General features: G+C 48.2%; 1 non-coding gene and 1 pseudogene across 1 annotated transcript; both read right to left on the minus strand.

Moving 5' to 3' along the window:
* Positions 1 to 1,130: 1,130 nt before the first annotated feature.
* TRNAG-UCC (transfer RNA glycine (anticodon UCC)) lies at positions 1,131 to 1,201 on the minus strand. The gene has a single exon. It is a non-coding gene; the product is annotated as a tRNA-Gly (tRNA).
* A 10,297-nt stretch (positions 1,202 to 11,498) lies between these two features.
* On the minus strand, positions 11,499 to 12,645 carry LOC147602527 (uncharacterized; annotated as a pseudogene).
* Between the last annotated feature and the right edge of the window lie 289 nt (positions 12,646 to 12,934).

Here is a 12,934-nt window from a genome sequence, read left to right on the forward strand (position 1 = left end):
CGTATCGTCCGTTTCCGTTTCCGTGTGTATATGTATCTTTCGGTATGGATTCGTTTGTGTTTATCCGTGAGTAAGCGGGCAGCAGTATTCGTAAATATATTCTATTGACACTTTCTCATGCAGAATCCACTCCGGATCGTAGCAAATTGCGGAAGTGCTCATATCTCGCTTAACCGGGGCGTTTACCTGCAAAAGTATAATAATCAGCTTTGAGAGTCATACTTCACTGGGTGGCATTCATTACCATGTAGGTATTTGGAACGAAGACGCCAGCCGCAAAGTGTAGCGAGTTGGTTTGAAGGTCGTCAACTGAACGCAAGCTGCCATAAGGCTCTTTGAGTTGGAACTCCATCTGCAAGTATTTGCTGAAGGAGGATTCGAGCCCGTAGACGTTAGTCTACGACAGAAATGCCCTACAGTTTGGGGAGAGGAATCCTTGGAATTAGTAAAGGATCGAGCTAAGCGAAAGGTCCCGGCGGAACGGCCGTTTACTTAGCATAAATGCCCTTGACTACGACTAACGTCTACTGGTTCCCCGAAACTACGACTAACGTCTACGTTTCCAACTAAGAATTCCTAACGGAATTCTGGTAGTAGACGTTAGTCGTAGTTTACAAGGGCCCCTTTCGCTTGCCTCCAAGCGTTGTCCGGTGCGCAATGATTGTTCTTCGATAGTTGAAATGCTATCGAGGAACAATTCACCATTCTATTCCGAATATGCTTCATTCGATCGATTGATACGAGCTTGAGTGAGGTCGAGGACCGATACCTATAAACCCTTTTATTATGTTTTTTGTGTGTGTTCCCGACATTCATGGCAGTTTATAGTGCTTGGGCGCTGTTTTCCGTAAAATTGACAGGAAAAAGAAACCTTGAACCGTGGTTAAACCTTGAACCACGTGGGGCCCCCAACAACCGCCAGTATAGCCAGCTTTTGGGAGACAGGGCCCCTGGAGAAATTCGTCTCCACCCTGGGGTGTGTGAGACTCACCCGTCCCAACGTCATGTTGTGTACGATTTTGCGGTTCATGGTTTAATTTGTGTTTGTTCTATATACGATATTTTTCAAATAAATGGCACCGTTTTCCCGTAGCCATGACCTGTAGCCATCCCTTGCCCTACCTGTCAGTTGCGGATAACGGGAATCGAACCCATATCCTCTGCTTGGAAGGCAGATAATCTACCGTTAATCTATATCCGCCTAAGTTTCGTTCCCGAAAGGAGGGGTGTTATACAGAGATCATTCCTATAATACGAATCGGCCGAGGCGCGGGCTTGGCCTTCCATGCAGACTTTGCCCCGCTCAAGCACCTAGTAGAATGCGAGTGATGGATCATTCGTGTTCAATTCATTTCATATACGATAATTCATGGAACGCTATCGATGAAAACTTCCCGTTCGTATCTCTCCGATGGCTCGCTATCGCTTTTCGGTTGGTCGACTGAAGGGCAAATCAGTACCTGAGGACTTTGCCGTGTCGAATGGTGGCTACGAAGCGAGCTTCCTGAGGAACCATGTCGAATGGCAGAATCCGGGTCAACCGAGGGCTTGCTATCCTGTTCCAAGGCCAATCCCAGATCGTCGATCTCTCGCTTCAGGTCATCGAACATACTCAAAAGTGAGAAGCATTTGGCCTTTAAAAGAAAAGGTACAATCTGTGTCTTATCCTCGGTGCTTTATACCCAGGGCAGTCTCCAGCATTCATGGCAGTTCCTAGCCCGAGAAGTCGTCAAGTGTTTAGACCTGGAGACACAAGTCCCGGCTGACCTGACTATAAACTGCGGAAAGGGAAATTGAGTAAATAGATTGGGACTGAAGGTCCCGGCGGTTCCGGCCGGTCATGTGTCCCCGCGGAATTAAAGAGATGAAAGAACGGTGATCGCTCTGGATTCCGGGGAACAGTTTGTTGATCCAGATCTATTTACTCAATTTTTTTCAATTCAACACATTTAAAAAACAAAAATAAATAAATAATAAAAAAACAATAAATTCAACACATTTGCGGTGGCTAAGCGATTCGAGGACAAGTGGATATTCAGGCTGCCCGAGAGAGAGTGGTACAAGTACGAGAACGGATACTGGTCGACCCACGACGGATCCTGTTACGAGATCATGAATGCGATCGAGGCCGAGATCACTCAGATGAGGGGCAGATACACGCCTCCCCTAAGAAAGAGGATGGGGACCCTCCAGTTCCGCCGGCTTATCGAAGAGTACCTGAGGCAGCGGCTATACAAGACACCCCAGCCGCTGAAAGGGGTGCATTTTACCAACGGGGTCCTGGTAGTACGGGGTGACGATAAGGAGCTGTTGCCGCCGCGGCCGGGCCTTTGGTCCTTTAATCAATGCGGGATCGCATTGAATCCGTGTACACAGCTCACCAAGGTACAGAAGGAGTTCTTACTTAGCTTAACAGCAGGAGACCCGTTGAAACTCAATGTTCTACGGGCGTTCCTGCGCTTGCTGTTCACTCAGGATAACAGCGAGCAGTTTTGCCTGTACCTTCGGGGCCCAGGGGCCACGGGGAAATCCACGATGGTGCAGCTGTTGGAGCACATCATAGGGGAGGCATCTTGCGCGTTGGATGTGCTACGGCTAGCAAACCGCTTTGAGATGAGGGCGATCCAGGACAAGGTGCTTATCACGCTGCCGGATATACCACTCAAGGTAAACGACGCGATATGCTCGATCCTAAAAAAACGGATCTCGGGGGATAAGGTGACTGTCGAGATCAAGAACGGGGGGATCTTCTCTCTAGCTATCCGGGCCCTCCTCCTAGTTACCTCCAACGCGAAGTGGAGTGTGCAAGACCGGACCAGCGGCTTTAGGCGGCGCATGCTGTACCTGCTGACGCCGAAGGCCGCCGCGCGGCGAGACCCGCTTCTCCTAGAGAAGCTTAAGGAGGACGCTAGCGGGCTGGTTAACTGGGCATTGGCGATGCCGGCCGAGCAGTCCCGGATAGGGCAGTGTGTGGAGGCTATCAATGAGCTGAGCGGAGGCGGGCTAGACTCCTCGGGGGTGTTGGAATGGTTGTTCGCCAAGGTGATATATTGCCCGGGCCAAGAGATGCCCTTGGGAGCGAGGAAGGTGCCCTTAAGCGGGTCGTTATACGAATCGTATGTGCGCGGAGACGCAAGGGACAGAACCGGTATCTTACTGCTCTTTTGGGGACGCATTTGAGGACTCTTACAGGTCCCAGGGGTACCGGGACATAGTGACGAAGAGAAGATCCCAAGGAAGGGTGGTTATTGGGGTGGGCTTGGGCGGGTACGGAGAGCCCATAAAGAGGAGCGGGAGGGTGGACATCGTGAAGTATCTCATGGAGACGGAGCCCTGTCATTTCCAAATCTTTGCTTTTATGCCCCCTTCATTTCCCAAACCTCAGTATTATTAATAAGTAGCACGGATAGAGAAATGGAAAATCTATCAAATTGCTGGGTAGATTCGCTAATGAGTCTCTTGTTTTCATTTGAGTAATATGAAACGGGTCAAATATAGAGGAGATTGACGAGTTGGTATAGGCTTATCCATATCATTAATTACCCTTCGATAAGGAATCCATTTTGAAATGAAGACAGCTTCGATATCTGACTTTCGTTCTTTCTTTCGTTCCAACGAGGCTGCCTGAGAAAGATTCGGTAACCTACCTAACTACCTAATAAGTAAGTGAGTAAGGATACGTATCTTTATGGGATAGGATCCGATGACTGCTTGAGGCCCGCTAGTAGCGATGATGCTGAAGTAGCAGTGAGAAAGGAAACCAGGGATATATACGAAAAAGAAAAGAGGTTACTTGTCTCGGTGATTCTGGCTTAGTTAGCTTGTTCCGTGACGAGCGACTAAGTCAAGTCCTGCATCCTATTTCCTCCCTCTTCCGTGGACCGGATCAGAAGTCCAGGTTCCGTGGAAAGAAAATTGTACCACGGGACCTCGAGAAGGTCAAGCTGTTATTACTACCAATTGTTACTACCAATGCATGACACAGATTTTTCTAATTCAGTTGTGTACTCCAAGGTTAATTCAGATGAATGGCGAGGACGAGTATTTCATCTATACCATAAAGATTATGAATAGGGAAAGAAGAACGAAAGTGTAGTAAAAAGAGAGTTAGTAATGCCAATTTTAGACGGGTTTAGTAATATCAGTTGCATAGCCAGTCCCGGTAGGATGCCAATGCACCAATCTAGTATAGTATAGTTAGAGACTGTATAGGGTTACAAAGATGTTGGGTAGAGGTAGCCCCGACTCTTTTGAAACATGTCTCTGAGAAATCTTTTAACTTGAAATTGGGGACTTGCCAGTGGGTTAACAAGGCCTCCGTTATAGCCTCCCGAAAGTTATGTAGGCAACTGGCAAAAGTACGGTCAAGGACGAACTTAAGGATACCGAAAAAGCCTATAAGAGTAGAGACAATGTGCCCTGAGTTGGGCTGCAAGGGATCAATCCCTTACGACGAACTGAATGAGTTCAATATTTCAGATAAAAAAGAGGAATTGATCAAGTATCTGGAGCAGGATATCCTAATTCTGGCGGGAGTGCTTAGGAAAGCACAAGAGAAATATTGGAATCGATATATGGTGGATATAACAAATAGCCTGACCGTATCGTCGATGGCTATGAAAATCTACCGTACTCACTACTATCCTAGTACCAATCCTATATATCGTCCACAACCAAATAGAGCAGCCTTCATTCGGCGAGGATATTACGGTGGTCATACTGACGTGTACATACCCCACGGGAAAGGGTTATTCTACTACGATGTCAACTCATTATATCCCTACGCAATGACAAAGCCAATGCCAGGCGGAAAACCAGTATGGAATGGTAACTTAAAGGGCCGCGATCTGGAGCAGCTATTTGGCTTTGTGGAAGCTAAAGTGACGTGCCCTGATTCCATCGAAGTGCCGTTGCTTCCCTACAAAGATCCAAAAACTGGAACTCTGCTGTTCCCGGTAGGGACCTTTACGGGTGTTTACTTTACGGAGGAGTTAAAACTAGCGGTCAAGATAGGTTATAAGGTGGAAATTAGGCACGGGTTTCTCTTCGATAAGATAGAAAGTCCTTTCTCTGAATTCGTAAGGGAAATCTATGAGGAAAGGTTGGTAGCTAAACAGAAAGGAGACCAGGTTATGTCTTCCCTTCATAAATTGACTATGAACTCACTGTACGGGAGGTTCGGCATCAAACCAGAATGCAACATCACAGAGATTTGTGATCGTGAAAAACTTGAACAATTAATGTCAATTTATCAATTCAGTGAGATTTCACCGGTGAATGAAACCCACTACGTTGTAAGTTACACGGGCATGCTGCAAAGAATGAGTGGTCATCCTATTAATACATCCTTGTTACACAGGAAGAACATGCTCGATAATAATAGCTCATCCGCGGTGCAGATGTCGGCTGCAATCACCGCATATGCTCGGATACACATGTATCCTTACATATCAAAACCGGGATGTCATTATACCGACACTGATTCGGTGGCTTTGGACAAACCACTTCCAGACTCGGAAGTGTCTTCCTATGAACTAGGAAAACTCAAACTAGAGCATAAGGTTGTAGAGGGATACTTCTTAGCACCTAAATGCTATGCGCTGGTCTTAGATGATTCTAAGAACATAATCCGTAACAAAGGCTTAGCCAGGGGCAAGGTAGACCTTTCATGGTTCATAGAACAGTATAGGAATATGGGTCGAGTTATCAAAACTACTGTAGAGTCTAATTTCAAGATTAATTGGTCGAAACTCAATATTTATCGTTCATCAATTATGTTAAATCTAGGCATTGATCCTTCAACAAAAAGAAACCTCGTGATTGATAAGAACAATAGATGGGTTGGTACCTTACCCTTAAAGATATCTGATTCATCAGTGACGAGACAAGAGAAACCGAAATCACAAATAGGCCTTTCATCCAACCAATTGCCTGCCATACCGCAGTCGCCCGCCCAATTGCCTGCCATACCGCAGTCAGAATCCAAGCCAGCCATACCGCAGTCAGAATCCAAGCCAGCCATACCGCAGTCGCCCGCCATGCCGCAGTCATGGTCTAACCATTCCAAGTCCGACCAATCAGATGTAGCCGGGCTCCATTCTACAGTTACGAAGCTCAAGGAACAACTCTTAATCGAACGTTCTGCGCGTGAGGTGCTCGAGGAACAACTACGAGTCGAACGTGAGGTGCTCGAGGAACAACGTAAGATGCTCTTTGAACAACTACGAGTCGAACGTGAGATGTTCTTTGAACGGTTTCGAGCTTTAGAACAAAGGATACAAAACCTACCTTCGAGTGCCTTGAAAGAGGACCAAGGGAACGAGGGCAAGAGCGAAACCATGGCTTCAATGCCTACGGAGCAAAGGACACAGGGCGAGATCCGTCAAAGTGCCGACAAAGGTTCGAAGCCAAGTAACCGTGTAGATGAGATGAAAGGTAAGAAAGAAGACGGAAAGATAGATAGGGACAAAGTGGCACCCGGTAGGCTGCCGGATCTTATGCACCATCCATTAGCACGCGAACCACCAGGGAAGGAAAGGGAAGATTAGTGCTTAGCCTGGATTGGGCTGCCGGGTAAATCTGAACCATGGCAATTATACCACTTAAAGGTAGGGCCGAAGGGGTGTAATCATTCACCACGATAGATTAGTCATCTGACAGTCAAATTGTTGAATGCGATAAGGCCGTGTCCAGTTAGTTCATCTGTGGACAACGGAACGGCAGCTAGTTCATCTAATGCTCTCTTCAAGAGTTGCCTTGCCAGGGCTACCGCTACAATCTGAACCATGGCAATTATGCGGTAGGGCCGAAGGGGTGTAATCATTCACCACGATATATGAATCATCTGATGGTCAAATTGTCGCTCCGGTAGGCCACAAAGTACGAGGCGCCATCGAAAACGTGTAAACTACGTGTCCGGTCGGCAGCCACCTACTCATTGTGGAATGCGATAAGGCGGCAGCCGGAAGGTCTTCTCTTCCCTTCCCTTCCCTTCCCTTCCCTTCCGAGAGCTGCCGAGACACTTTATCAGAGAAGAGCTGTTGAAACATGGTAACCGAACCGGTATCCCTCCCTTATAGCTATAGCTGGGATTACCTAGCCTAGACAGGTGGAGCTCTCTGTCTTTCACGATAATCATAGAATGGCCAGCGGATAACCGCATAGCGCTTCATAGTACTAGTAATAATATTCATTGTTCTATCAATTCACAGTTGTTCTAGCAATTCACACAAGTATAAAAAGACTCTTTTTACACAATATAGTTGGTGTCGATGGAATGGGTTTCCATTGTCGTCGACAGGAAGGGGTGAAGAGGGGCTGCCGGTATCTAATGAGGATGTAGGCTGGTAAGTAGGATTGTCTACCACTCTAATAAAGTCACCGTCTAGCGGGGTATAGTCAGCTTCAGCTGAAGATTCTAACCTACCCGATAAGGGGTTTGTACTAGTTGATGGCAATTCTAACCCACCCGGGTTTGTACTAGTTGATGGCCCGGGGTTTGTACTAGTTGATGGCAATTCTGTTACCGTAGATATTCCTCCTGTAGGGAGCTCCGTAGATGTTCCTGTAGGGAGTTCCGTAGGGAGCTCCGTAGATGTTCCTGTAGCGAGCTCCTGAGTAGAGGTCTCCGCAGAGACATAGCCTACTCCATCCTCATCATCATCACTCGATGACAATGATCCACCAATTATATCGATTATACGGCGTAATCTCGCTAATAAACGGGTTTCACCCATTGAATCAATTGCTGGCCGTAATACGGTATAGGCTCGATCCATAAACAAATCATTGGTCTGAGTAGATATTTCGTAGGTGGCTGCTGCTTCGGTCTGAGCCACGTCCACGACTGCTGCTTCGTCGGTCTGAGCCACGTCCATGGCTGACGCTACTGCTTCGGTAGTGAAATTCTGAATAGATATTGCAGAATCAAACGAAAAGGGCCTTTCTAACGACATAAACTCATTGACCACATCAGATCCTACAACAGGTGCTTCAGCAGGTGCTAAATCTTCAGCTGGTGCTGAATTATGTCGAAGTCGAGAAAATACCCACCTTAGACTGACAAGGTACACTATACCCTTGAGCAGGACTGTCATCCTATCATTTCTATTATCAACCCTACTATGCAGTTGAATGAAATCTTGCGTAACTCCCGTCATTTGTTCTAGCTGTAGCCGGGCTACATCTCCCGCTGCTGCTATATCAGACAGTATTTCCTCTAAGGTTCTATTTTGAAGTTCAGCCCTAAATGCTGCCGAATTCACCCTTTCTGACACGGTCTGACCTAATGATACTTGTTCAGAGCTAACACTGTCAATCCCCACGGTTGTAAACGAGTTCATATCGTCAGGAGAGATGGGCGCGAATCCTTTGAAATAGTAAACAGCCGCTACTACCGTTAGTCCTACAAATAATACACACCCCCAAAACTTTCTACTAGAATACCATGCCGTATCACCATTGGGTTGTACCGTATCAGCATTAGGTTGTACCGTATCAGCATTGGGTTGTGTCAAGGGACCGTCTGACGCAGCAGCAGCAGCTTCGATAGAGTCTATCTCATCGGACCCAACTGCGAGGTCAGCTGCGGGGTTTCTCTCATCGTTTTTATCAAGCGTCGGGGCCAACCCAACCTTGATACCAAAAATATCGAGTAGGTAATGGATCGAAAGGAATATTACCATCACCTGTAAAAAGGCTTTTGATATTACCGTGCGATTCTCTCTAGAATTCAAGGCATACGAGACTACTAAAGCTGCCATCAAGGTTAAGATGATCATCGGCCTATCATCTAATCTCACTACTTCTTTAACGTTGGAAGACAAACCACCGATTGTTCCCACTCCCAGAGATAGGATAACAGGTAAGGGAAGTAAACCTCGCAATAAACCGACCGGGATAGTAGGAAACTCCTTCCACAGGGATTTGAAGAAATCCAAGACAGTGTTTGATGCTGGGTGCGCACTTGAAGATAAGGCTGTATCAGGCTTACGGTTTGATTGCATACTTGGCGGAGGTAGAACAACGGTGGAAACTGATTCTTTACGAGCTAAGTCCTCGGCTTTACGAATGATCTCTCCATTACCATCAGCTTTCTCTCCATTAGCTTTCTCTCCATTACCATTAGCTTTAAGGGGGGCTGAGGGCGATTGACCCTCAGCAGGCAAAGACACATTTTCCAAAGGCGAAGATGAAATAGAAACAGGATGGATGGAGTCAGGTAAGCCAGGGTCTAATAAAGTAGATTTAGGGGTGTTATTTAAGGGTTTATCACGTATTAGGGTGGTATCGGTATCACGTAAAAACAAAGGGTCGTCCGTCTGCGTCTGGTCCTCAACAGATTGGCGCTTGGCACGTTCCTTGGACAATCTAATTAAGATTTTACTGATAAAATCAGCTGATTTATCCACTTTCAAACAGTAGTTCGTTTTACGAAAATTGAAAAACAAAGTGGTTAAACCCTTCAACATCTCACCGGTTACGGAACCGTAATTCTTCACATCTAAATAAATGCAACGTGCCATTTGGTGGAGAGTTCGCCTTACTCGCCATAGAAGTAGCTTTGGGGTGAACCAGCCACTTTGCTGGGTTTCCCCACTTCCAAGAACAAAGTACCTCGTCGGGTCGGGCAATCTCGAAAAGTTCTCTGTATACCACAAGCAATTGGCGCCATCGGGGTCACAGTGTACCGGCGTTTTTTGCAATAGCAAGCTTAATTGATTCCGAGTAGGCATAGTGAAAGCAAATTGTAAACCATGGGAAGTTCTTTTAAAAAGACCCGAGACCGGGTGCCATGAGCAGGTTGATAAGAAGGTGGAACGGACCGAACCCACATGTATGGCATTATATGGAGACAACTTGCTTGTGGTTAGGAGTAAAAGGCTAATCGAACCCGGAGATGGCGGGTTTTCCAACCCAACCCTAGGTAGAGCCCAAAAAGAACCGTTAGGATCGTTACAGCGGCCCTTTGGTAGCTTACTGCTTGAGCCACTCTTTACGGAGTTACTCGTGACATGATGCCACGAAGCACTGCACTTGTTCGCCTATTGGGCCCTAGGAACATTCCCTTTCCCCAATTTGGAATGCGGATTTCTCGGGGTTACACGACGATCAGCAATTTTGTTTTTTAGTAATAGAAACAGCAGCGGCTATTTTGGCTCACGTAGCTCAAAGGATAGAGCATTCCTATGTACCGGGAAACTAACCGGTTCGAGTCCGGTCGTGGGCTGGTGGGAGGAACAAGCAAGAATGGTTCAATACGGCGTCTAACAGGCAAATCAAGAATTTCACTTCGAATCCTGGACCTTAACACCTTGCTGCTCATGGTGTTTCACGATCAGTATCGGAAACGAATGGAGAAGCGGTAGAACGTGCGGAACCGCATATTGGATTACTCCAGTGCGGCATGAAGCTGCTGGCGCCGAGTCGGCATATCCCACGCCGTTAGCGATGCTCCGCTTGTTCCCTGGCACGGGTGGCGCGTGAAGGCAACTTCCGCGTCGTAAGCACCGAGTCGGTTTGTCGAGCAACTCAAGTGGGGCGAACCGCCTAAGGGAAGGAAGGGAGAAGGTCGTGAAGGTGGCCTCGTTATCTATATCAGAGGTCAGCATAAATGATAGGGAGAACCTTAGTCCTCTACTTCCTTTGGTTATCTCACGAGCCAACCACCGGGGTTTCTCGGAAACAAGAACGCGTTGGCGGGTCCTGGAGTGCCCGTCAAGAGCGCACGCGCATACCCCGCGGGGTGACTATCACGACCAGCACCCTCCGCATTTCGGCACAGTGGAACGTGTAACCGGCCCGGGGTTCCGTTTCAACCTACACTTGTTTCATGTTGGGATGGGTAGGCTAACCGCAAGGGACAGACCAAATCCTCAGGTCGGGTGGGATGGCACTACTGGCAAATACTGTCTGGCAAAGACGCAGGCGCGAGGCGTGGTAGGCCCGCTAGCTGAACCGAAAGCGTACAAGAAAAGCAACCCGGGACGGGAACCGACGAAGCTACGGAAGCGTAACCAGGCAAGCGGTCGAGCCGGGAAGGCCGGGTCATTTGACGGGAATGGAGAGGCCGATTTCTTCTGTTCAAGCTGGAGAAAGGAGTGAGAATGAGGAGCCGGCCTTACCGCGGCTAGACCTACGGGCCGGGCCCGAGGCCAGGGCCTTGGCGGGTTTACGGTACGACAGACGGCGCTGCCTACAGGGAGGATAATTTGCTTTCCTCCTCCCTCCGGGGGAAAGTATCCTCTTTAACGGGGGGACCCTGGAAGGGAGTTACGAAACAAAGGGGCAGCAATCGTACGCACATAAGCTACCAAACGAGATACGTTTCACCAGCGAATGAATGCCGGGCCGCCCCGTAAGAAATGGCGCGAGCCGTATGCGGGGAGACTTGCACGTACGGTTCCGTTGGGGGGATCCGGCCAACGAAGGACCGGCGCCTACCCAACTAGGGGCACGGAAAAATTAATCGAGTATAAAACGTATCTCTAAGCTTTACCTCATTCTGATCGTTTGGAGGGCGACCGTGAAGTCACCGAATGAAGTCCTCCTTGGAGGTGGGTACTGCAAAAACCCACTAGGAGCGGGTATTACTAATCGACGTATAGGATATGACGACGGCAACAGCATGTCGTAAAAGGAGATAACCGGGAATAGCCAACTCTTGGCGTATCTCCAACTACACCCTTAAGTGGCAGTTGAATGGGGAGTATCGTGAATGCGAGATGCCAGCGGAACGATCAGCCGGACGTGTTGGGCAGCTAGGGCTTTCTCCCTACCGCGTCTCTCCTTGTGTGTTGAAGATCCAAAGCGAGTGCACCGGGGATAAGGGAAACTGGGATTCGATATGGGTATAGCAAACATCTGAAGCGTAACTGCACACTCACACGACCTTTGCCGAGAGATAGGAGCATTCGGTGAAACCGGTGAACCACACTTCCGGATAGATGTGTGGGACAGAGGGCTCGTAGTACCTGCCTACCTTCCGCTTCGGGAACCGTGTAAGCATAGGGTGCTGCTAGTGTCGCAGAAGGGAAGGGGCCTAAATCGGCGGACAGACCGACGCCGCACACTTGAGCAGTGCCGGGCAGAGTTTGTGCCAGTCAGAACACCCAGATAGGGAATTGGCCAGTCAACCCTTCGAAGATGTTGCCAGAATGCACGACTTCCAGGGTCCTTCCGTCCTGGCCAGAGCACGACTCAGCGCTTTATCCCCTAATTCTGTTTGCGAGGTAAAGGAGCGCTTGCCGCGCCCCGCACTCTCCCTAGCCCTTCGGGCCTTCGACCCACGTTCGCTGCTCCGTTGACTTCACAAACGAAGGCTCTAGTCCTGATGTCACCTAAATGCTCATGGATGGGAGTTCTTCGGCGAGGCGGAAACTAAACCATGATAACGCCAGAATTTAACCCCTTTTTTTTAAGGTAACTCAAGTTGGAGAGCCGTGTGATGGGTGACCATCCCGCACGGTTCAGAGAGCACTTGTGTATGTGACGCGAGCGAACGTGTGCGACACAGCAGCAGCTGGCATCGAGTAACTTTCAACCCTATCTACGTTCCCATGATGGCCTAAGAACACGCTTATCCTTCAGCTGTAGAGAGACCTTGCAATTGCGAGGTACCGTTATGAGCTCAATATATATGAGTGTTATTTCGTGAAACAACTCGAATCCCAAATCATTTACCTGCTTTAACTATTTATGCCATGGATGTGGGAGCATCAACTCTGTCTCCGTGGGCTTTTGAAGAGCGAGAAAAACCTTTGGAATCCTATGAAAGGGTCTCGGGAGCTAGGATGCATGCCAGTTATATATGACCAGGTGGAGTGGCATAAGATCTGCCTCTGGGCTTGAGTGGAGACACTTTTCCATTCACACAATAATTTGCTTCTCGTATTGACGAATCGGAGGAAACGCCAACCAACAACCGTATCTGGAA

The sequence above is a fragment of the Cibotium barometz genome, unplaced genomic scaffold (assembly GCF_041138505.1).
Source record: "Cibotium barometz isolate CiBa-2024 unplaced genomic scaffold, ASM4113850v1 ctg539, whole genome shotgun sequence".
In the NCBI taxonomy this organism is placed as follows: Eukaryota; Viridiplantae; Streptophyta; class Polypodiopsida; order Cyatheales; family Cibotiaceae; genus Cibotium; species Cibotium barometz.